Source organism: Ictidomys tridecemlineatus, chromosome 11, assembly GCF_052094955.1.
Source record: "Ictidomys tridecemlineatus isolate mIctTri1 chromosome 11, mIctTri1.hap1, whole genome shotgun sequence".
Lineage (NCBI taxonomy): Eukaryota > Metazoa > Chordata > Mammalia > Rodentia > Sciuridae > Ictidomys > Ictidomys tridecemlineatus.
This window is the reverse complement of record NC_135487.1, coordinates 18,695,960-18,719,155: the sequence shown is the minus strand read 5'-3', so window position 1 is coordinate 18,719,155 and position 23,196 is coordinate 18,695,960. Positions and strand designations below refer to the sequence as shown.

Below are 23,196 nucleotides of genomic sequence, written 5' to 3'. Positions count from 1 at the left end.
AAGTCTTTTTCAGGTAACACCTTGCCTGGGAAGGAAAAATACAGGGATTAAAGCTAAATGATACACAAGTTTGAGTCCTAGGATTGTTTCCAATTCCTTGGGTGAACCTGAGTAAATCTGCTATCATAGGCTCCATTTTCTCCCCTGCAAGTCGAGGACAATATATGCTGTATAGAGTTGCTCTAGGGAACTAAATGGACATCTTTGCTAACTTATTAATTTGTTATATTGTTATCCGGCTGCAGTCTTTTGTAATCAATAAGGCTTGCATGTGCCCACTCAGGCATGAATAATCACCTTCAGGAGGTGAGGAGGATATGCTGAGTTTACTGCGCCTACTTTGCAGAAGGACAAACTGAGACCCAGAGAAGCTCAGGGAGTTGTCTGAGATTGCAGAGCGAGTTGGCGGTTCAACTAGGGACCAGTTCACCTGTCAAAACTAGCTCCCAGTTCCGGAACCCTCTCCCGCAACACACACACACTGGGACCCCATAGGGGCGGGCTCTTAAAGCCAGTGACTCACTTTCCACACCTTACTTTCGGCCCCGCCAGAGACGCAAAGTGAAGGGATATAACTATTTGCAACTTGAGGGGTGTCCACAGAAAAGTTTACAGGCTTGGCTCCTTCCTATCCCCCAAAGTACTGGTTCTTTGGATTCCAATAAGAAGAATTCGTCTTTCAACACACTTTAAGCGAGATTTTACCCTTTCTTTGGTGAGATTTTTCTACTCTGAATTTAGGAGTCGATTTACCTAAATGTCTACCCCCACTTCACTTGGTTTGCCTCCCGCTGTTTACTCCTACTGCGGAAGTTGCTCGGGTGGAGCTCTTGGGACAGTAGCTTTGAGTACGTCTTTTGCGTAGGTATTTAACTGGCATTCTATTAAGGCCAATGGGGTGACTGGAAGTCCAGGGCGGGTCGAGCGGAGAACCAATCAGAGCCGTTGGCGGGGTGTGGCTGCGTCCCAGGGCGGGGGATCGCGTAATGGCGGACACGGGCCGGGCGAGCGCGGCTGGGGGCGTTGCGCGTTGAGGGGGGTCCGGCTGTGTGGCAGCCCGCTGGGCGGTCGGCGGAAGCAAATCCCGTGTTGAGATAGGGCGGCTGGCCGGCTTTTCCTGTCTCTGAGGGGGACTGCGCGAGGCCAGGTGAGCAACAAGTCCCCTTGGGCGGGCCCCGTTGCGAGGCGCCGGCCGCAGCTGGGCCGCCCCTCCCGAACCGCGCAGAGTCCAGGGGGAATGGGTGTCGCACCTCCTGCCGCCGACTGGCAGAGGCCGGCGAGCAGTCGGCGGCGGGTGGCGTCTTAGTCCACCCTACCCCCTAAGGGAGGGGCTGACCTGGAGTCCCCAGCGGTTTCGTGAAGGGGCATGCGAGTCCGTGAGGCTGTGAAAGTGTCCTGAGCTGACATGGCTCTGTCCTCAACTCGCTTTGTGATCTTGGACAAGTCACTTCCTTCTTCAGGCCTTAGTATCCCCATTTGTAAAACGAAGACTGTCGGCAGGAGTACCTGAGTTGGGTCCCAGCTCTTTGGGGAAGTTCTTCCCCAGGATGAGCCTCAGTGTCTGTCTCAGGACCATGCCGCAATTGAGGTGCTCCTTAAGGCTCCTGGCCTGTTAAGTTGGGGAGCGGTGGGTAGGGCATAGTGTATTTGCGCGCGCGTGTGCCCCGCACAGAATGGTCCGCAGACTAAGGAGGAGAGTTGGCTATAGGGGCGGTGGGTGCCCTACCCAGACCGGGATGGGATGGGACGGGACAGGATGGGACGCGGTGGGATGCGGTGGGATTGGATTCTCTGGGCCCTCCAGCAGTCCTAGATCCTATGAGATGGGGAAGGTTTATACACCTGAATATAGAATCAGAGATGAGGAAAAAGTCCTTGGAACTTCTTGGAGCCAAGATTGGAATTTTGGCCCAGAAGGCAGGAGGAGGAAGAGGCGAAGAACATTTATGGTACTCCTACTGTATGCCAAACCTTGGTTAGGCATATATTGTTGTTTAATTTTTACAACTTCCCTTGAGAGTTTGCACATAAGGAAATTAAGTTTCAGAGAACCCGAGTGACTTGCCCAGGGCCTCTGGTAATGTGTAGTTTGTGTTTCCTCTGGCAATCACTGGGTAAGGGGTAAGTCATTGCCTACTTAAAAGATAATGTTTGCATTGTCACAAACATAGGGAGAGTTCTGGTCCCAGACATTTTATTTGACTTCTGGCATGGAGAGACAGGCAGGGTCTTGATCTCTGGTTGGTTAATTGTAAATCCATCCCCTTTGTTGAGTATGTGAGTTGGAAAAGTCTAAATTGTAAAATTCCAAATTTTAAAAGTCACTTTGAAGTGTGTCAGAACTTCAGGGGCTCAGTTTGAATTCTGATTGGGTATCCTGCAGAAGAAAGTATACAGACTTAAGTTTTGATTCAGGGTGGTGCCAGCCCAGTGTCTTTTTCTCCTCCCTAAGAAGGCCATGTTTCCTTGCCATTTATTAGGTCAGATTTCATTGGATTCTGTGGGGTGAAAGCTCAACAGCCTAGCCCTGATGAATCTTTTTTTTTTTTTTTTTGGTGTGTGTGGGGGGTTTGAATCCAGGGCTTTGTGCCTGCAAGGCAAACACTCTACCAACTGAGCTATATCCCCAGCCTGCCCTGATGAATCTTAATGTTTCTTTTTTATTTCTATTATCTGACTTCTAGATGAGAGAGAAGACTGTGGACTTGGTAGGCAGTAGTTGGGTACCGTAAATTGCAGTTCTTAAGTTTTCTAAACATCAGAATTTTGGATTAATCAAAAGGGTAGGTTCTGCTGTGGGTATTGTTCTGAGATGTCAATGGTGGAAGAATATTGGAGGAGGAAGTTGCTAAGAAAAGGGCGTTTCTTAGTAGTGGAGCCAATATGTATTTTCTTTGTTTGAAATTCTAAAACCAGAAAAGCAGCAACTTAAGGAGGAAGGAAGGAAAGAACTATGAAACTCTTCTTCCTGTTCAAAGATTTTTAAGAGCTGTTCTTACCTCTATTCATGTTCGAGGCTCTGCTTTCACAGAAAAAGTCCATTGTAATTTGTTGGACATTTATAAATTATCTTCCACAGGGGAAATAATTTTAAATCTTAGACTCTGATATAATTTTTTTCATTTTGTGGTATTGGGGATTGAACCCAGGGCTTGGTGAGTGCTAGGCAAGCACTCTGCCACTGAGCTACATCCCCATACCTCTGATATAAATTTTTGAGAAATCAGAACATTTTACTGAGAAAGTTATTTATCGCTGAAGATTCATTTTCTCAACATAATTAAAATTTTCAATCTTTAGCTCTATTTTTTTGGGGGGTGGGTACTGGGTATTGAACTCAGGGGCACTCGGCCACTGAGTCACATCCTTAGCCCTATTTTTTTGTATTTTATTTAGAGGTAGGGTATCACTGAGTTGCTTAGCACTTTGCTTTTGCTGAGGCTGGCTTTGAACTCTTTGAATTCTCTTTGAATTCTTCTGCCTCAGCCTCCTTGGCTGCTGGGATTACAGGGGTGTACCACCGCGCCCGGCTAATCTTTAGCTCTGTTTTAACTGTGATTTAAATCAGTGGATTTCAACCTAAGAGGAATTGATTTAGATTTCAGAAGATGCAAATATCACCATCACCTGAAAATAGCGTGTGTGTTTGTTTATTTTTTGTGGTGCTGGGGATTGAACCCAGGGCCTTGTACATATGAGGCAGGCACTGTACCAACTGAGCCATATCCCAGCCCCACGTGTTTGTTTGTTTGTTTTTAATATTTTTAGTTGTAGACAGACAAAATACCTTTATTTATTTGTTTATATGTGGTGCTTGCCTCACAAGTACTAGGCAAGCACTCTACCACTCTGAGGTACAACCCCAGCCGACGTGTTTGTTTTTTGACAATTATTTAAAGTCTTTTTATCTGGGTGAGGTGGTACACACCTCTAATCCCAGTACCTTGGGAGGCAGGAGGATTGTGAATTCAAAGCCAGTCCCTGTAGCTTGGTGAGACACTAAGCAACTCAGTGAGACCCTGTCTCTAAATAAAATGTAAAAAAGAGCTGGTAATGTGGTTAAGTGCCCCTGGGATCAATCCTTGGTACAAAAAAAGAAAAAAGAAAAATTTTTAATGCTTTCTTTTCCAGGATTGTGTTTAATAGTTGTTAAGACATTAGGTTTGCTGCATGTCAAGATGTATATTCATTCTCAGTATTAGTTATATTTTTTATATAAGATGATTTTGTCTTAATTGGTATACTAGTCCATGGTATGTTATTCAAAGCCCATGAGGAGGGAAAAGAAAAATCTTAGGACCAGATGTGTTTCTGAAATTAGAAGTTTTGGAGATTTTAGTAAACAAATGTGGAATATATACTGTATGTTATGTAACACCCCAGAGAGCTCTAGAGCAGCACCTTATACTCAAACACATTACTATTTTAGGAGTAAAATGTTTAAATGCTAAGTCTAACTGGGATAAATGTATACTATAAATAGGCTCATGTCATGTTTTGTCACCACATGAATAATAAAAAAATTTTTTTTCACAGTTTTTGAATTTCAGAATCAAAGTGAAGGGATTGATTACTTCCATAGGTAAAGCTTATATGATGATGGAAACAATTAAAGGAAAAATATTGTATAACCATGTTAATTTCAAAGTCATGGGTCTTAAAAATAGTATTACATAGATTTTTTTTTTCTGTCATGTAAAATTCTGACTTCAATTAAAATCTATCTGATGTGCATTTTCCCGTAACTATTAGCATTTATCCTTTTTTTTTTTTTTTTTTGGTGGTACTGGGGATTGAACCCAGGGCCTTGTGCACATGAGGCAAGACTCTACCAACTGAGCTATATCCCCAGCTCCTTTTTTTTTTAATGATGCTGGGGATCAAACCCAGGGCCTCACATAGGCCAAGCAAGTTCTTTACCACTGATCTAGCCTTAAAATATACCTTTAGTGCTCTCACTAAGAGTTGAGATGCTAAAATGACACCCTGTACCTCTTTTTTGTGTGGTGCTAGGGATGGAACTTAGAGTCTTGTGCATATTATCACTGAGCTACATCCCCAGCCATCTCTACCTCTTTTTTTTTTTTTAAAGAGAGAGAGAGAGAGAGAAGATATTTTTTTTAATATTTATTTTTTAGTTTTTGGCAGACACAACATTTTTGTTTGTATGTGGTGCTGAGGATCGAACTCGGGCCGCACGCATGCCAGGTGAGCGCGCTACCACTTGAGCCACTTCGCCAGCCCTCTACCTCTTTATAAACAGTAATTTTAGGCTCTTTGCTCATACTTTTTTGTATAAAAATTAAAGAGAATTTTACCTTTTTCTGTATGATTCAGATAAAAATTAATCAGGTGAGGATTTATGTTTACAGGTATAGATTTATCTTTACAGATTTTTTTTCTTTTTTGTGATATTAGGGATGCACTTGCTAAGAAGTTGCTTTGCCACTAAGCTACATGCTACATCCTTGGCCCCTTTTCTTTCTTCTAGACAGGGTCTTGCTAAATTGCTCTCAAATTTGCAATCCTCCTGCCTCAGCCTTTTGGGTAGCCGTAAATATAGTGTGTACCAGCAGAATTGGCTATGTTTGCAGAATTAAAAAAAAAAAAAAAAGAATTTTTTTTGGTAGTTGTAGATGGACAAAATGTCTTTATTTTATTTGTTTATTTTTATGTGGTGCTGAGGATCGAACTCAGTGCCTCACACGTGCTGGGTAAGCACTCTGACACTGAGCGACAGCCCAAGCCCCTGTTGGCAGAATTTTAAAGCTGATTTTTTTTTCCTTTCAAGGGGGTCCTTTAGTTTGAGGTAATCACTACTGGATGGAATTTAGGTCAATTTTTTCTTTATTTTTAATTTATGAAGCTCCTATAATATGCACATCTTACTAAGGAGTTTACAAATTTATTTATGTATGTATGTATGTATGTATGTATGTATTTATTTATTTATTTATTAAAGAGAGAGTGAGAGAGGAGAGAGAAAGAGAGAATTTTTAATATTTATTTCTTAGTTCTCGGCGGACACAATATCCTTGTTGGTATGTGGTGCTGAGGATCGAACCCGGGCCGCACGCATGCCAGGCGAGCGCGCTACCGCTTGAGCCACATCCCCAGCCCCCAAATATATTTAATTTAGCAAAAAAAATTACCATCTTATTTTATTTCATTTATTTATTTATTTATTTTGTGGTGCTGGGTATTGAACCCAGGACCTTATACATGTGAGGCAAGCACTCTACCAACTGAGCTATATTTCCAGCCCTATTATCTTATTTTAAGTGTGTGCTGTATGAGACATTCATTTACTAACCATATGAATTTGGTTGTTTCTTTAAGTGGTCAAGGGCCTCCATGAGTATATTTTTCAGACTTAAAGACACTCTTACCTTTTCTCAGACACTTCTACTGTAAAATGAGGTTGATTGGTATTATTGGAGGATGAAGATTTATTTCTTCTGCTTAGAAGAAACTATGAGCTGGACTGAGGTGCATGCCTATAATTCCAGTGACTTGGGAGGCTGAGGTAGGAGGATTGCAAGTTCTAGGACAGTCTTGGCTATTTAGCAAGGCCTAAGCAACTTAGCAAGACCCTATCTCAAAAAAATAAAAAGGACTGGGAATGTAACTCAGTGGTAAAATGCCCTTGGGTTCAATCCCCAGTATGGGGGAGGCGGGGAAGAAGCAGTGGCAGCCCTATGACAAAATGGATTTGAAGAAATCACACCGCCACTTGGACCTCAATTCATTCTCTTACTTGGGGTGTCAATCCTTAATTCCTGAGAATGGTAAACTTTACTGTCTGTGAGAGAGAAAGTGTGTGGAACAGTGTATCAGGAATTGCAGGTGGAGTAGGTGTATGATTACACTAGGGAACAAGAACAATTCTTATCCAGACTACCTAGTTTCTTCTGTTTCATAAGCACTGATAATATTTCAAAAGAATTACAAATTAGTGGACTAACATTTTATTATAAGTTACTCTGTTGTGAGTATGGGTAAATTTTGAAGAAAGATACTATTTCTTGTATTTCTTTGGTATTCTGTAATGCCTAAAGGCCAGGGCTTCAAACTTGTCTTCTATCAGAAATTTTCTTTAAAATGTGCATATCTGCCGGGTGTGCATGCCTGTAATCTCAGTGGCTCCAGAGGCTGAATCAGGGGGATCACAAGTTCGAGGCTAGCTTCAGCAATTTAACAAGGCCCTAAGTAACCTGTCTTAAAATAAAAGGAATAAAAAGGGCTTAGAAGGTTGTTCAGTGCTAAAGTGCCTCTGGGTTCAATCCCTAGTATCTAAAAATAAATAAATAAATAGATAAAATAAAAAATGTCCTTATCTCCCATGGGAGCCTTGGCAATACATAGCTAGGGTTGAGAATCATTGACATAACAAATCATAAGCACTCAATAAATCCCCCCGCCATCCCCATGTGGTGCTGGGGATCAAACCTAAGGCCTTACACACATGCTAGGCAAGTGCTGTACCCCTAAGCCATAACCTTAGCCCCTCACATATTTTTTGATTAATTTGCTATTGTTCCTGACATGAGTTACATAGGGTAGAAGAGGACCCAGATTTTTTTGTAAGCTAAAATAGCTTTCCAAAATATCTACACATCAAACGGTTGGCAGTACCCATAGTCAATTCACTGTTGGCTTCTTTGCCAGCATTTTGTGACTAGGCAGGATTGGATACAGTCTATTTCAACAGGTAACTGAAAGTTTTGTTTTCTTCTTGGTTGTTGGCCTTACTAGGTTTGACTAAGGACAACAACAGCTAAATTGGGAATAGGTAGAAATGCGGAGTTTTTGGGGATTTGGGTATAGGAGATAGACTGCTAGACACCAGTGATGCCAAAGGAAGTAATGGAAAGTTGTGATTTGCCTGGATCTCTAACACAGCATCATACATGGAACATAAAATTGACACTCCGTAGCTGTATGTTGAGTAAAGAAATGGTTGGTTCCTTGTTTAGGAAGAGAAAAGTAACCTATGAAGTAAGATGCTTTCTACTCATCCTTAGAGCTGATGTAGAGGACCCCTGTTCCCTTCCCTAGGAAAAGTTGAATGGCTCCCGTTTATGTCTTCTTTGTTAAAGCATTTATCAGACAGTCAAATCTGATATCAGACAAATTATGAAACTCCTGTACCTGACGAAGCTCCTTAAGGGCAGGAGTATAATGGTTTTTTTTTGTTTTTTGAGGGGGGAGCAGTACCAGGGATTAAAACTCAGGTGCACTCGACCAATGAGCCACACATTCCCAGCCCTATTTTGTATTTAGAGATAGGGTCTCACTGAGTTGTTGTTTAGTGCACCTCACTGTTGCTGAGGTTGTTGTGTTTGTATTAGCGATCCTCCTGTCTCAGTCTCCTGAGCCTCTGGGATTATAGGTGTGCACTGTCGCTTCCAGCTATTGTTCTTTTTTTTGTATGGCCAATGCACAACATGGGATGCAGACTTAGTAGATGCTATTAATGCTTAAATTATGACCTCGTTTTTTTTCTGCTTCGTTGAATTGGCTTATCTTTATTTCTTTTCATGATCACACAGAAATATATAACCAGGATCTTAGTGTCTATCTGCTAGATGCCAGTAGCACTCACTCCCCTAATTGTGACATTCAAAATTGTCTCCAGATATTTTATGAACCCTAGGGGACAAAATTGCTTCCTTTTTAGAACCACTGTATTAACAGGGGTAAGGGTGATAGAGTAACAGAAATGAGTATGGATGTCCTCAAACATGTGTTCTTCTATATTCCTTCTGTCTGGTTATATAGTCTCTTGTCACTAACTCTGGATAAGAAAGGAAAATGAGGGAAATCAGAAAGTGACAAATTTAAAATAGTCCCATTATTTTCATTCTGTTCAAATTTTATTCATTTGAAATATATTAGAACAGTATAGATAGCTGAATTATTTATGCAGATCTATGTAAATTCAAATTCAATTTCTGTCACTGATTAAGATTAGATGACATAAAGAACTATTAGAAAAAAAAAGAACTATTAGAATTTTACTACCTTGTGGGCTGAGGTTGTGGCTCAGTTGGAGAGCGCTTGCATAGCATGTGTGAGGCACTGGGTTTGATCCTTAGCACCATGTAAAAATAAATAAATAATATAAAATTATTATAAAAATAAGAGTATTATTACCTTGTGCCAAGCACATGTCTGTGACCCCACAACATGGGAGGCTGAGGCAGGAGGATCACAAGTAATTATCTCAGAATAAAAAATAAAAAGAGCTGGGATATAGCTTACTTCTGGGATATAGCTCACTTCAATCCCCAGTGCCCCCAGTGCCCCCTCTCCGCTTCCCCCCTTGAAATAAAAGATTACTTTGTATGAAATACTCTTTCTCAGAAAAATTCATGGCTTAAAAGTTTAACACTTAAAGAATAACCAGTATTGCTTTTTAAAAAGAACTTGCCAAGATTTATCATAATTCGTCTTTGCTAATTTTTGACTTTATAAATAAGATATGTCTTTTGATGTCCCTGAATAGATACTTTGTAATTCTAAAAACCATGTTTTACTAATTGACATGCTTTTTTAGTTCAGCATTTTTTGTGTCAGGTAGATTGGTCAAGGCGATGGTGTTTTGGACATTCGTAAATTAATGACAAGATATTAATGACATTTGCGAACTTCACTTTCTTTTGGCCAACTCTCTACAGCATAATATAGTCATTCATGTCTTAGTCACCATTAAGGTGAAGTTGAATGAGTGTTATTTTCCTGTTCCATTTGAAGTTATGAATGGTATTCTAGAGAATTCAAATGTATAGTTATGAATAGTATCTCAGAATAGTTACCATTTATGCAAATGAAATACATTTCTTAACTTAGAAACCAAACAGAATTGAATTAGAAGAGAGAAGAATAGAACTAAGAATCATTGAATGCTTGCAGAGAAAATAATGTTCAGATACTTCATCTTAGAAAAATTTGCCGTTCATTATGATTTCCAAACAAATAAACAGTTTTGAGATTGATAGGAGAGGGTCTTAAACTTTGCTTGTGGTATTTCCTTTCAAGATCTGTTTTTCTTTCCTGGTAAAATATGGAAGAATCTGAGATACATTCTCCCCCCCCCAGGGCTGAGGACTGAACTCAGGGCCTTGCACATACTAGGCAAGTGCTCTGCCACTGAGCTAAATCCCCAACCCCCGAGATACATTCTCTTTGTTGTAAGATTAATTTCAGTTGAGCAAAATTAAGTTTCTTATTTTTAGAAAATAGAAACCCTTTTGGGAAAGAGTAATGTGATCATTTTGTTCCAATTTGAATACATGTGCGCATACATGCTTATTACACACATGTATAATATGACTTGTGAAATTTAAACTTTGTAATCAGCATAGCCAAGTAACAGGAGTAATTATTTTAAGTATTTAGAATTGAAACTCTTTGTTCTAGCAAGTACTCAGTTTAAAAAACCTTCTCTCATTTCAGGTCTTGAAATTAAGTGTGTAGAAGGTCTTGGGCCATGTTCATAGATATTCTCTTCCCTTCACAATTGGGAACTATGTAATCCTGATATCAGAGGCATCTGGATTTATGAGAGATGGAAGACAAATTTTGCTTCTCTCTTCACTTTTAAAGTTCCATTATTCAATGGGTGGTATTTTGCAAAGCACAGTGCTCCCACTTTAATATATACTATTACAATCAGTCCCCAGCAAATGAGATGAATTATGTTAGTAGCTATAGTTTATAAAATAAATTGATTTTGAGAGATTACCACAAAGTCATTCAATTGACAAGTGGCAGATTTTAGATAGAAACTTTTGTTATAATGAGATTTTTAAAAACATTAAAGTTACATACAGTGAAATGCACAAAAATGCAAGTGTATAATTAGGTGTTTGGCAGATGTGTAGCTAACTGCCCAGGTGAGAGAGATTGTGCCAGGTGTGGTGGTGCATGCCTCCAGGCTGAGGCAGGGGGATTGCAATTTTAAAGCCAGCCTCAGCAACTTAGCAAGACCCTGTTTCAAAATAAAAAATAAAAAAGGAGTGAGGATGTGACTTAGTGAATTCTATCCTTGGTGCCAGAGAGAGAAAGGAAGGGAGAGAGGGAGGGAAGGAGGGAGATGGGGATATAATTTCTTTCTTTTTTGTTTTTACACTGTGGATTGAACCCAGGGGCATTTTGCCACTGAACTACATCCCCAGTCCTTTTTAAATTTTTTATTTAGACTCAAGATTTTGTTGAGGCTGACCTTGAACTTGTGATCCTTCTGCCTCAGTCTCTCAAATGGCTGGGATTACAGGTATATGTTACCATGCCTAGCTAATAAGAGCATTTTTTTTTTTTTAAAGAGAGAGAGAGAAAGAGAGAATTTTAATATTTATTTATTTTTTTAGTTTTTGGCGGACACAACATCTTTGTTTGTATGTGGTGCTGAGGATCGAACCCGGGCCGCACGCATGCCAGGCGAGCATGCTACCGCTTGAGCCACATCCCCAGCCTCCAATAAGAGCATTTTTTTTTTTAAAGGCAGAGAGAGAGAGAGAGAGAGAGAATTTTTAATATTTATTTTTTAGTTCTCGGCGGACACAACATCTTTGTTGGTATGTGGTGCTAAGGATCGAACCCGGGCCGCACGCATGCCAGGCAAGTGCGCTACCGCTTGAGCCAAATCCCCAGCCCCCAATAAGAGCATTTTTAAAAAAAATATTTTTTTAGTTGTAGATGGACACAACACCTTTATTTATTTATTTATTTTATGTGGTGCTGAGGATCAAATCCAGTGCCTCATACATGTGAGGCAAGCACTCTGACACTGAACCACAATCCCAACCCACAAGTGAGAGCATTTTTTTTTGTCTTTTTTGGAACTGGGGGTCGAACCCAGGGCTTTGCGAATGCAAGGCAGACGCTTTGCCACTGAGCTATATCCCAGCCCAAGTGAGAGCATTTTTATAACTCTCCAAAGTTCCCTCATTCGCCTTTCCAGTCAGTCCTGCTTTTTTTAAAATAGGTAACCACCACTCTTTTTTTTTTTTTAATATTTATTTTTTAGTTGTAGTTGGACACACTTCCCTTATTTCACTTATTTATTTTTATGTGGTGCTGAGGATCGAACCCAGGGTCTCCCACGTGCAAGGTGAGTGCTCTACTGCTGAGCCACAACCCCAGTCCTAGTAACCGCCACTCTTGATTTTGATTCCCACGTATTAATTTGCCTATTCTTGTTTTTCTTTGCGGACTGCATATAAATGCTACCACACTTGGCTTAATTTCACCTGTTCCCCCTCACCCGGAGACTTTGGTACCAGGTATTGAACCCAAGGGCGCTTAACCACTAAGCTACATTCCCCAGCCCTTTTTATTTTGAGACAGGGTCTCACTAAGTTGCTTAGGGGCCTTACTAAATTACTGAGTCTGGCTTAGAACTTACAGTCCTCTTGTGTCAGCTGCTGAATCACTAGAATTACAGGCATTTGTTCATCACTGGTGTGGCCCTCAATTTCACCTATTGAATCATACAGTATGTAACTCTTTTGGATCTTTTTTTTTGTGTGTGTGTGGTGCCAAGTATCAAACCCAGGGCTTTGTGCATTGGAGGCAAGCACTCTACCAGCTGAGCTATATCCCCAGCCCCTGATTTTTTCTGTTCAGCAAAAAGTTCCTGAGATTCAGCCATGTTAATGTGTGAATCCGTATAAATTGAAGTCTTTTTTTTTGTGCAGTACAGGGAATTGAACCCAGGGCCTTACATGTACTAGGCAAGTGCTCTACCACTGAGCTACTACAATCCCCACCCCAGTATCCATCACCCTACCAGGGATTGAACCTAGGGGTGTCTGACCACTGAGCCACATCCTCAGCCCTTTTTTAGGAGAGGGTACTGGGAATTGAACTCAGGGGCACTCAACCACTGAGCTACATCCCCAGCCCTATTTTGTATTTTATTTAGAGACAGGTCTCATTGAGTTCTTAGTGCCTCACTTTTGCTGAGGCTGGCTGTGAACTCTTGATCCTCCTGCCTCAACCTCCTGAGCCACTAGGATTACAGGCGTGCACCACTGCACTCAGCTCAGTCCTTTTTTTTTTAAACATTTTTTATTATTTTGAGACAGGGTCTCACTACTAAGTCCTTAGGGCCTCTCTAAATTGCTGAGGCTGGCCTTGAACTTGTGATCCTCCTGCCTCAGCGTCCCAAGTGCTGGGATTACAAGTGTGCATCACTGTGCCCAACTCCACTTTATTAATTGTAGATGGACACTATACCTTTGTTTATTTTTTATGTGGTGCTGAGGATCAAACCCAGTGCTCCATATTTGCTAGGCAAGTGCTCTACCACTGAGCTATATCCCCAGCCCTCCACATCCATTTTTAACTTTGGTATTTGCATGTAATTTATTTCCCATCTCTAATATTTATTTAAGAATCTTATTGAAATTACAAAAGTAATACATGCTCATTGCAACAAATTACACAAGCAGAAGTGAATAAAGAGTGAAAGTTTCCTTAAATTTATTTTTGTTTCTGCCTTTTTCCAATTATGGAAATAAAGAGTGCTATTTGTAAAAGAAAAAAAAATTGCTCAATTCAGATAATACCAAGCAGAGAAAAAAGAATCACCTTTACATCCTACCAGTTACCTTTTTTTTTTTTGGTTCTGGGGATTAAATCCTGAGGGTGCTCTACCACTGACTTACTTCCCCAGCCCTTTTTATTTTCTATTTTGAGATGGGGTCTTGCTGAGTTGCTGAGGGTCTCACTAAATTGCCCAGGCTGGCCTCACATTTGCCTTCCTCCTGCCTCAGCCTTCTGAATTGCTGGGATCACAGCGTGCACCACCGTGCTCTGTACTAATTAATATTTTTTAAATAATTTTTTTTTTTTTAGGGGGGCTGGGGATGTGGCTCAAGCGGTAGGGCGCTCGCCTGGCATGCGTCTGGCCCGGGTTGGATCCTCAGCACCACATACAAACAAAGATGTTGTATCCGCCAATAACTAAAAAAAAATAATATTAAAAAAATTTTTTTTTAAGAGAGAGAGAGAATTTTTTAATATTTATTTTTTAGTTTTCGGCGGACACTTCTTTGTTTGTATGTGGTGCTGAGGATAAACCCCGGGCCAAACGCATGTCAGGCGAGTGCGCTACCGCTTGAGCCACATCCCCAGCCCCTAATTAATATTTTTGATGCATTTTTTCTTTCTCTGAACTTTGTTTATCGCAGGTGAGACCACAGTATAAGGATTTTTAGGTTTCTCTTTTTACATTAACTTTATTATATCCTTTTTTATCAGTTCTTGTTATTTCCATGTTCATGCTTGGACTGTCTAGCTGTCTGTAACTTTGGCTGACTTGGATGCATCAGGCAACATTTGTGAATGCTTACTATATCACCTCCCTCATTGTTATATACCCATCAACCAACATTTCTCAAAAGGCAGTATTGCTCTGTTTAAAGAGTATAGAATCTGACTATGTGTGGTGGTGCTTACCTATAGTCTTAGCAACTGGGAAATTAAAAGGGCTGGAGGTGTAGCACAGTGCTAAAATACCCCTGCATTCATTCCCTAGTACTTAAAAAAAAATTCAGAGTATAGATTCTGGCTGGGCATGGTGGCATCCCCTTGTAATCCTAGCAACTCTGGAAGCTGTTTGAAGTTTGAAGCCAGCTTGGGCAATTTAGTAAGGCCCTGTTTCAAAATAAATAAAAAGGACAGGAGATGTAGCTTAGTGGTAGAGCATCTCTGAATTCAATCCCCAGTATCACCAGAAAAGAAAAAACAAGTATAGGTTCTAGAGTCATTCTCCATCTGGGTTTACCTATAGTCTCCCTTACACTACCTCTGAAGCCTTGGATAAATGATGCAACTCTTTTAGCTTTGGTTTTCTCATCTGAAAATTGGGTATCTCATTTTACTGTCAAACGCAGAGTATATCTCAGAGGAGTTATTGGGAAGATTAAATGATATTGTTAATTAGTTCAGTGTTCAATGATGCTCCATAATTGTTATTTTAAATTTAAAAATGGTAACTGAGTATGGTGGTACGTACCTTTAATCTCAGCGATTTGTGAGACTGAGGCAGAAGGGTTGCAAGTTCAGTGCTAGTCTGGAAAACTTAGGGAGACCCTTTCTCTAAATAAAATAAAAAGGTCTGGGGATATAACTCACTGGTAGAGTGCTTGCCTAACAAGTGTGAGACCCTGTGTTCAACTGCCAGAATAGCAAAAAGAAAGAGAGCGAGAAAGAGGGTGGGTGGGTGGGCATATTTGGTCAGATACATTATCTAGTCCAGATTCTATGTCTTTTCCTTTTCTGTGGATTGAACCTAGGGACACTCTACCACTGGGTTACATCCCTAGCCTCCTGCACTTTTTTTTTTTTTTTTTTTTAAAGAGAGAGTGAGAGAGAGGAGAGAGAGAGAGAGAGAGAGAGAGAGAGATTTTTTAAAATATTTATTTTTTTTTAGTTCTTGGCGGACACAACATCTTTGTTGGTATGTGGTGCTGAGGATCGAACCCGGGCCTCACACATGCCAGGCGAGCGCGCTACCGCTTGAGCTACATCCCCAGCCCTCCTGCACTTTTATTTTATTTTTTAATTGTTGAGATAGGTTTTGTTAAGTTCCTAAGGCTGGCCTTGAATTTATGATCCTCCTGTCTCACCCTCCTAAATTGTTGAGATTACAGGTGTGTATCACTGTGCCTGGCTTAGTTTTAAATTTTTTTTTTTGGTGGTACTGGGGATTGAACTCAGGGCCTTGCATGCTAGGCAAGTGTCTACCACTGAGCTACATCTTCAGCCCCACCTTTTTTTGGGGTACCAGGGATTGAATCCAGAGACATTCAACCTTTGAGTGGTATCCCCAACCCTTTTTGTTTTTTATTTTGAAATAGGGTCTTGCTATGTTGCTTAGAGGGCCTTGCTAAGCTTCTGAGGCTAGCTCTGAACTTGTGATCTTCCCACCTCAGCCTGTGAAGCTGCTATGATTACAGATGTGTGCCACTGTGTATCCTCCATTTTTTAAATGGTGAAAAAAATGTTTATTTACAGTTACACAGCTGGATTCAGTTTAGATAATCCCAGTTTTGTTTTGTGTTTTTATTTATTTTGTTGTATTTTTTATGTGGTGCCAGGGAACAAAGAACCTAGTGCCTCACCATGCTAGGCAAATGCTCTACCACTGAGCCACAACATGGCTCAGATGATCCCAGTTTTGTTGATAACACCCAAAGCATCGCAGTCAGGAGCCAGTTGAACATATGCCTTCTTCTTTCCATCAGGCCTGACTGAGGTGTTAACCTTGGCCACCTTAATGTCATACAGTTTCTTTAAAGCCTGTTTGATCTGGTGCTTTTTGGCTTTGAAGTCCACAGTGAACACATATGTTTTTGTCTTCTGTCTTCATGTCAGACTAAGTGGTTAGGGGAATTCATGATGGCATAGTGGTCAAGCTTGTTTGTTTGAGGGTCACTCTTCCAAAGATATTTGGGCTGCCTCCTGAAGCACAGTGACTTGAGCCCCAGAAGTGGGTAACATGGAGGTTTTTTTTTTTTTTGGCTACAGATGCCTTTCAGTAATGCTTTCTTGGCCTTCCAAGCCTTTGTTCTGAGTTTGGCTTTGACTTTGGGATAGCCAGGAACTCCCTTCTTCATCTTTAGCACCATTTTGGTTAAAAGGCAGAATTCTACTTATAGCCTTCTTTTGTTGGGAAGGCATGAAAATATTAACTTCAAAAGTTAGGATTTTGTTGCCTAAAATTCATGATTTCTTTTAGGTATTTCTCTTTTCTTCCCTTTCCCTTTCTTCCTCCCTTCCATTACTTACCTTCTATTCCTTTGCTGGTGATCAAAGGATCATTACTTACCTTCTATTCCTTTGCTGGTCTTGAGCATGCCAAGCAAGTGCTCTGCCATTGAGCTACATCCTCAGCCCTTCTCTTGGGAGTTTGTTTTTTCATTTGTTTTACTGAGGATTGAACCCAGGAGTACTTAACCACTGAGCCATATCCCCAGCCCTTATTTATGTTTTATTTAGAGACAGGGTCTCACTGAGTGGCTAAGTTCCTCACTAAGTTGCTGAGACTGGCTTTGAATTCACAATCCTCCTGCCTCAGCCTCCCATACCGCTGGGATTACAGGCATGCCACTGGGCCCAGTGGGAGTTTCTTATGGAAGTGTTACCTATGAATTTATCTGTATTGTCTTTGAGTTACTTTGTGTTTATATTGTATACTCTTTTTTTTTTTTTTTAAAGAGAGAGGAGAGAGAGAGAGAGAATTTTTTTTTTAATATTTATTTTTTAGTTCTCGGCGGACACAACATCTTTGTTGGTATGTGGTGCTGAGGATCGAACCCGGGCCGCAGGCATACCAGAGGAGCGCCCTACCGCCTGAGCCACATTCCCAGCACCTATATTGTATACTCTTGACCTGAATAATGGTCTTTATTACTTTTATCTATTGGATTGGGTAATAATAAACAGTTACTTTTTATTTTTATTTTTTGCTGTACTAGGGGTTAAAAACAGGGGTGCTCTATTAATGAGCTATATCCCCAGGCCTTTTTATGTTTTATTTTGAGACAAGGTCTTATTAAGTTGTCCAGGCTGGCCTTTGGATTTGTGCTCCTCCTGCCTCAGCCTCCTGGGTTTTTGGGATTACAGGCCAGTGCTACCATGCTGGGCCCTTTTTATTGGTCTAATAAAAGCAATAGCTTGTGTTTGGTGAGTGTGTGCTATTTGCCAGGCAGTGTGCTTATCTCTATTCTCACAGCAGTCATTCAAATTAGTTGTTTATAGAAAAGAAAGGCTCAAAAATTAAAATAACTGGCCCATTGTCACACAGCTAAACCAACTGCGGCTAGAATTTTAAAAATCTTGTCTAAAACCTGGATTTAGGAAGAGGAAAAAATATATGTGTGTATGTGTGTATGTGTATATCTATACACATACACACATACACATACATGTATGTACACATACATACATATACACATACATATATGTACACATACATATTTTTTTCCTTCCTTTCTTCTTTCCTCCTCCCTTGAGGTCTCTTTCCATCCTTTTCATCGTTTTTTCCTTCTGATAGAACCTTCTGGTGTTTGGTGAATGTGTGCTATTTGCCAGGCCTAAACCCCTTTTTTCTTTAGATTTAATGTATAGGTTTCTGCTATTTACACACTCTTTGCTTCATGTTAAAGTGACCTTTATAGCTATATCTCTGTTTAAAAAAATATCTGTTATCATACAGAAGCCCCTCTGTCCTTTGGTTTTTTCAGATATCTTTCTAGACCTTCTCTGTTTTAGCTTTTTTGTATTAAGGTGACCACAACTGCACATTGTATTCTAAGTACAGACACACTTTGATTTGTACAAGGATAGGATAATGTGTTCTGTGTTTCTCAAACTTTCATAATAACAGCTAGCATTTTGTTGCCCTTTTTGTAGCTATATTCAGGATACAGTCCAGGAATTCTGAAACTCCTTCCCTATGTTGCAACAGGTAACTTTAGAGCTCATCTTCTGATAATTATAGTTTGGACTACTTTTTCATTACTGCATTACCTTATTTTTATCTACATGGAAGCTGTTTTTCATTTCTGGACACAAAATCTTGCACCTTCATATTTCTGCCTGTCACTGTAGTTATCTGTAAACTGAGAAGATTTCACCTAGGTAGTTTTCTTTCTAGATAATTCCTGAAAATGTTAATTGTGATAGTTCAGTCATAATCCTGGGAGGCTGTTTGTTTATATACTTTATCTAGGAAAGGGACTGTATCACAACTTTTTATTTCTGTTTCTAAATGAATGTTCTCTCTGGAGGAAAAAATAAATCTATTTGCTGATGTAGCCTTTGGAAGTTGTGGGTTTATTTTTTCACCCCCCTGCCCATTTGCTTCTTATTCTGCCATGTCTCTTCTCACCTTAGGTATATGTATATACTATCAGAAGCCTTGTAAACTTCAAGTTCTCTCTAAGCCTTTTATTATATTAAACATTTAACAATAGAGTGATGTCCAGTATAGGATTACTGATTTATTGAGTGCTTCCTGTATGCCAGGTACTAGAGATACAACTCAGTGATCATGAGAAACAAGGTTCTTGCTCTCATGCAATTTAGGAAGGCTTGATAGACAATAAGCACATAAATAAGATGTTAAAAGATTTTGATGTGTTAGGAAGAGAATAAAGCAGGCTGTAATAGAGTAATGGAGGAACTTTCTCTGAGAGGGCAACAAACTGAAACTGAATGAAAATGAACTAGCCAAATGAAGAGTTGGAAAGGAGAGTTCTAGACAAAAGGAACCATAAAAGTGAAGGTGCCAAATCAGGAAAATCCTTACCTCATTCTGAGAAAATGGAAGCCCACTGTGACTATTAATGAATTGTGGTGGCCTGATATGTGATTAGAGAGAGAGGTAGTTAGGAGCCAGATGTTTCAAAGCTTTGTAGGACCCATAAGAAGTATTTTTTTACCCCACCCCACCCCCACCCCATTGAATAGGGCCTCAGACATGCTAGGCAAGCACTATACCACAGAACTGCAGTCCCAGCCCCCCACCTTTTTAAAATAGATTTTTTTAGTTGTAGGTGGACACAATACCTTTATTTTTATGTGGTGCTGAGGATCAAGCCTAGCACCATGCATGCGTTAGATGAGTGCTCTACCATTGAGCCACAAACTCAGCCCTTCTTTATTTTATTTTTTAAAAATATTTTTAGTTGTAGATGGACACAATAACTTTATTTAGTTAATTTTTATGAGGTGCTGAAGATTGAACCCAGTGCGTCACGCATGCTAGATAAGTGCTCTACCACTAAGCCACAGTCCCAGCCCCTTTATTTTATTTTTCTATGATGCTGAGGATGGAACCCATTACCCCACACGTTAAGCAAGCACTGTACCACTGAGTCACTACCCAGCCCCCTCTTTTGAGACAGGGTCTCCCTAATGTTTCCCAGGCTGATCTTGAATTTTCAGTCTTCCTGCTTCAGCTTCCTAAGAAGCTAGGATTACAAGCATGTATCACCATGCCCTGCAGTTTTGTGAGTGTGTATGTGTGTGTGTGGGGGTGGTGGGGGTGGTGCTGGGGCTCAAATCCAAAGCCTTGTGGCATTCTAGGCAAGTGCTTTTCCACTGATTATACCTGTGTCCCTGTGGTTTGTCTTTCATTTTCTTGATCATGATCTTTAAAGCATGAAAGTTTAAAATTTTGATGAAGTCTAATTTATTTTTTTCTTGGGTTGCTTATGTTTGAGGTGTCATAACTATTTTTGTTTTTAGTCCATGACCATATAAGTTTTCCTTCCTTCCTTCCTTTTCTTCCTTTGCAATGCTGGGAATTGAACCCAGGACCTCACCTAAGCTAGGCAAATGCTGAACTACATCCTTGCCCTTTTCATTTTATTTTAAGACAGGGTCTTGCTAAATTACCCAGGCTGGCTGCAAACTTGTGATCCTTTTGCCTCAGCCTCCCATATAACTGGAATTACAGATGTGTACTATTGTACCTGTCTACCTTTCTTTTCTTTGCCTATTACCCTAGCTAGGACCTCTCGTACAGTTTTGAACAAAAGTAGTAAGAAAGGATATCTAGTCTTGTTCATGATCTTAGGAGGAAGGTGTTTTAACAGATAAGTGTGATATTAGCTAATTAGTGAATGAATTTATTTATTTAGTTTTTCTAGTACTGGGTACTGTACAGGAGTGCTGTACCACTGAGCCAAATCTCAAACCCTTTTTATTTTTTATTATAAATTTTTTTTTAGTTGTAGTTGGACACAATACCTTTATTTATTTATTTATTTATAATGTGGTGCTGAGGCTCAAACCCAGCACCTTGTACACGCACTCTACCGCTGAGCCACAACCCCAGCCCCCTTTTTATTTTTTGAGACAGGGGTCTCACTAAATTGCCTAAGCTGACCTCAAACTTGCAATTTCCTGCTTCGGTCTCCTGAGTCAATGGATTACAGGCATGTATTACTGCACCCAGTCTATTTTTTTTTTTTTTTTTGAGAAAGGGTCTGGTTATGTTGTCCAGTCTGAATTTGAACTTCTAGGCTCCTGTGATTATTCTGTCTCAGCTTCCTGAGTAGCAAGGATTACATGTACAAGCCAGTGTTTCCAGCTAGCTGGGATTTTTTTGTTGTGATTGTATTATTGATGCTGTTGTTTGGTACTGGGGATTGAACCCAAGGGCACATAGTCACTGAGTCACTTCTTTAGCCTTTTTTTATTTTGAGACAGAATATTGCCAAGTTGCTGAAACTTCATGGATACTGGGCAAATGCTGCACAACTGAGCTACACCTTCAACCCTTTTAAAGTTTTATTTTGAGACAGGGTGTCACTTAGTTGCCCTTGCTCAAACTTGCAATCTTCCTGCCTTAGTCTCTGAATAGCTAGGATTATAGGCATGTGCCACTGCACCTAGCAACAGATACTCTTTTTAAAAAAACATAACCATAGTATATCAGCGCATATCCAGTTAATATTCACACTTCTAAAATTGTGTTGGCTTCTTTTCCTTCATCCATGCCACCCTTTCTCTAAACTTTTGGTTTATTTGAATCAGGTTTCAAACAAGGCCTGTGCATTGATTTGGTTCCTGTGGTTTCTAAGTCTCTTAATCCATAGGTTGCCTCAATTCTTTTTTTCCCTTGTATTTTTGTTGCTGTTGCTACTTTTTTTTTTTTTTTTAGAATTTTTTAATATTTATTTTTTAGTTTTCGGCGGACACAAAATCTTTGTTTTTGTATGTGGTGTTGAGGATGGAACCCCGGCTGCATGCATACCAGGCGAGCGTACTACCGCTTGAGCCACATCCCCAGCCCATGTTGCTACTGTTAAAGAAACTAAGTTGTTCTATAGTTTTCCCATACTGGACTTTGCTAATTGAACTTCTGTGATTCATTATGATCCTGTATCCATTATATTCTCTGTAAATTGTTTAGATCTAGAGCAGTGTTGTCTAAGAAATAGTAAAGCTTTAAATGAAACTTAGATTTTCTAGTTGGAACACTAAAAAGATAAGAGGAAACAAAATGTGTTTTCTTTTTTATATTTATCTTTTAGTTATAGGTGGACACAATGTCTTTATTTTACTTAATGTGGTGCTAAGGATCGAACCCAGTGCCTCATGCTTGCTAAGTGACAAATAACAAACGTTATTTCATAATTTATTTAACCTAGTAATTGAAAACTTGTCACTTAATATGTAATTATGAAAAGTTATTGGGCTGGGGATGTAGTTCAGTGGCACAGTGTTTGTCTAGCATGCATAAGGCCCTGGGTTCAATCCTCAGCACCTGAAAAAAAAAAATTAGTGAGCTGGACAGCATGGCATATGCTTATAGTCCCAGCTACCTGGGAGGCTGAGGCAGGAGAATTATAAGTGGAGGCCAGCTTCAGCAACTTAGTGAGACCCTACTCAAAATGAAAAGGGCTGGGGATGTAGCTCAGTGATAAGGTGGCCCTGAGTTCAATTCCCAGTGTGGGGGGAAAAAAAATTTAATGAGATATTTTCAGTTCTTTTTTATACCAGTTCTTTAAAGTTCGATGTTTTGTATTTATAGCATATCACACTTTGGATTAGCTGTGTTTTAAGTGCTTAGTAGCTACGTGTGTATAGTAGGTTCATGTTGGACAGTATACCTCTAAAGGATTGACCTGAATGAGGTTCCTGTTATGACAGTAATACTTAATAAGTGGTCCTGTATTTTTTCTTAAGTAGATTTATAAAGTTCAGGTGTCTCTTTTTGTGTTGTAAGTGGTCATGTGTAATGATTACCTAGATCTAAGATTTCATTAAATATCTGCAAAATTATTTTATTTCAGTTATATCTTTCTTCCCCACTTTTCAGCTGGAATACTTTTAAAAAGAACAATCTTTCCTTATCAACTTTTTGGTTACCCTGAGGTTTAATATGTATAGGAAAGACAGGATGAATAATTAATTCATTCCTTTTATTTGTTTATTTATTAGTTTTCAAAATGATGAGTTGGTTTTCTGATACGCTCAAAGGGAACCAGTGAGTTGTAGTCTTCTTTTTTTTTTTGTGGTGCTGGGGATCGAACTCAGGGCCTTGTGCATGCAAGGCAAGCACTCTACCAATTGAACTATATCCCCAGCCCCTAATTGTAGTTATTCTTATGGAAGTTCAGTTTGTCCTATCTTAGATCAGTGAGAGGCTCTTCAAGTTGTTTCTTGATT

General features: G+C 39.9%; 1 protein-coding gene, 1 non-coding gene and 1 pseudogene across 2 annotated transcripts in view; 1 reads left to right on the top strand and 2 right to left on the bottom strand.

The window, feature by feature from the left end:
• Nucleotides 1-957: 957 nt before the first annotated feature.
• Nucleotides 958-23,196, top strand: part of Wasf2 (WASP family member 2) — a 76,372-nt gene continuing 54,133 nt past the window's right edge. The window contains 1 exon segment of the mRNA XM_078025697.1: nt 958-1,147. The gene's annotated coding sequence lies outside the window, so the exon portion shown is untranslated.
• Trnam-cau (transfer RNA methionine (anticodon CAU)) lies at nt 4,779-4,850 on the bottom strand. The gene has a single exon. It is a non-coding gene; the product is annotated as a tRNA-Met (tRNA).
• LOC106145308 (large ribosomal subunit protein uL23 pseudogene) lies at nt 16,174-16,640 on the bottom strand (annotated as a pseudogene).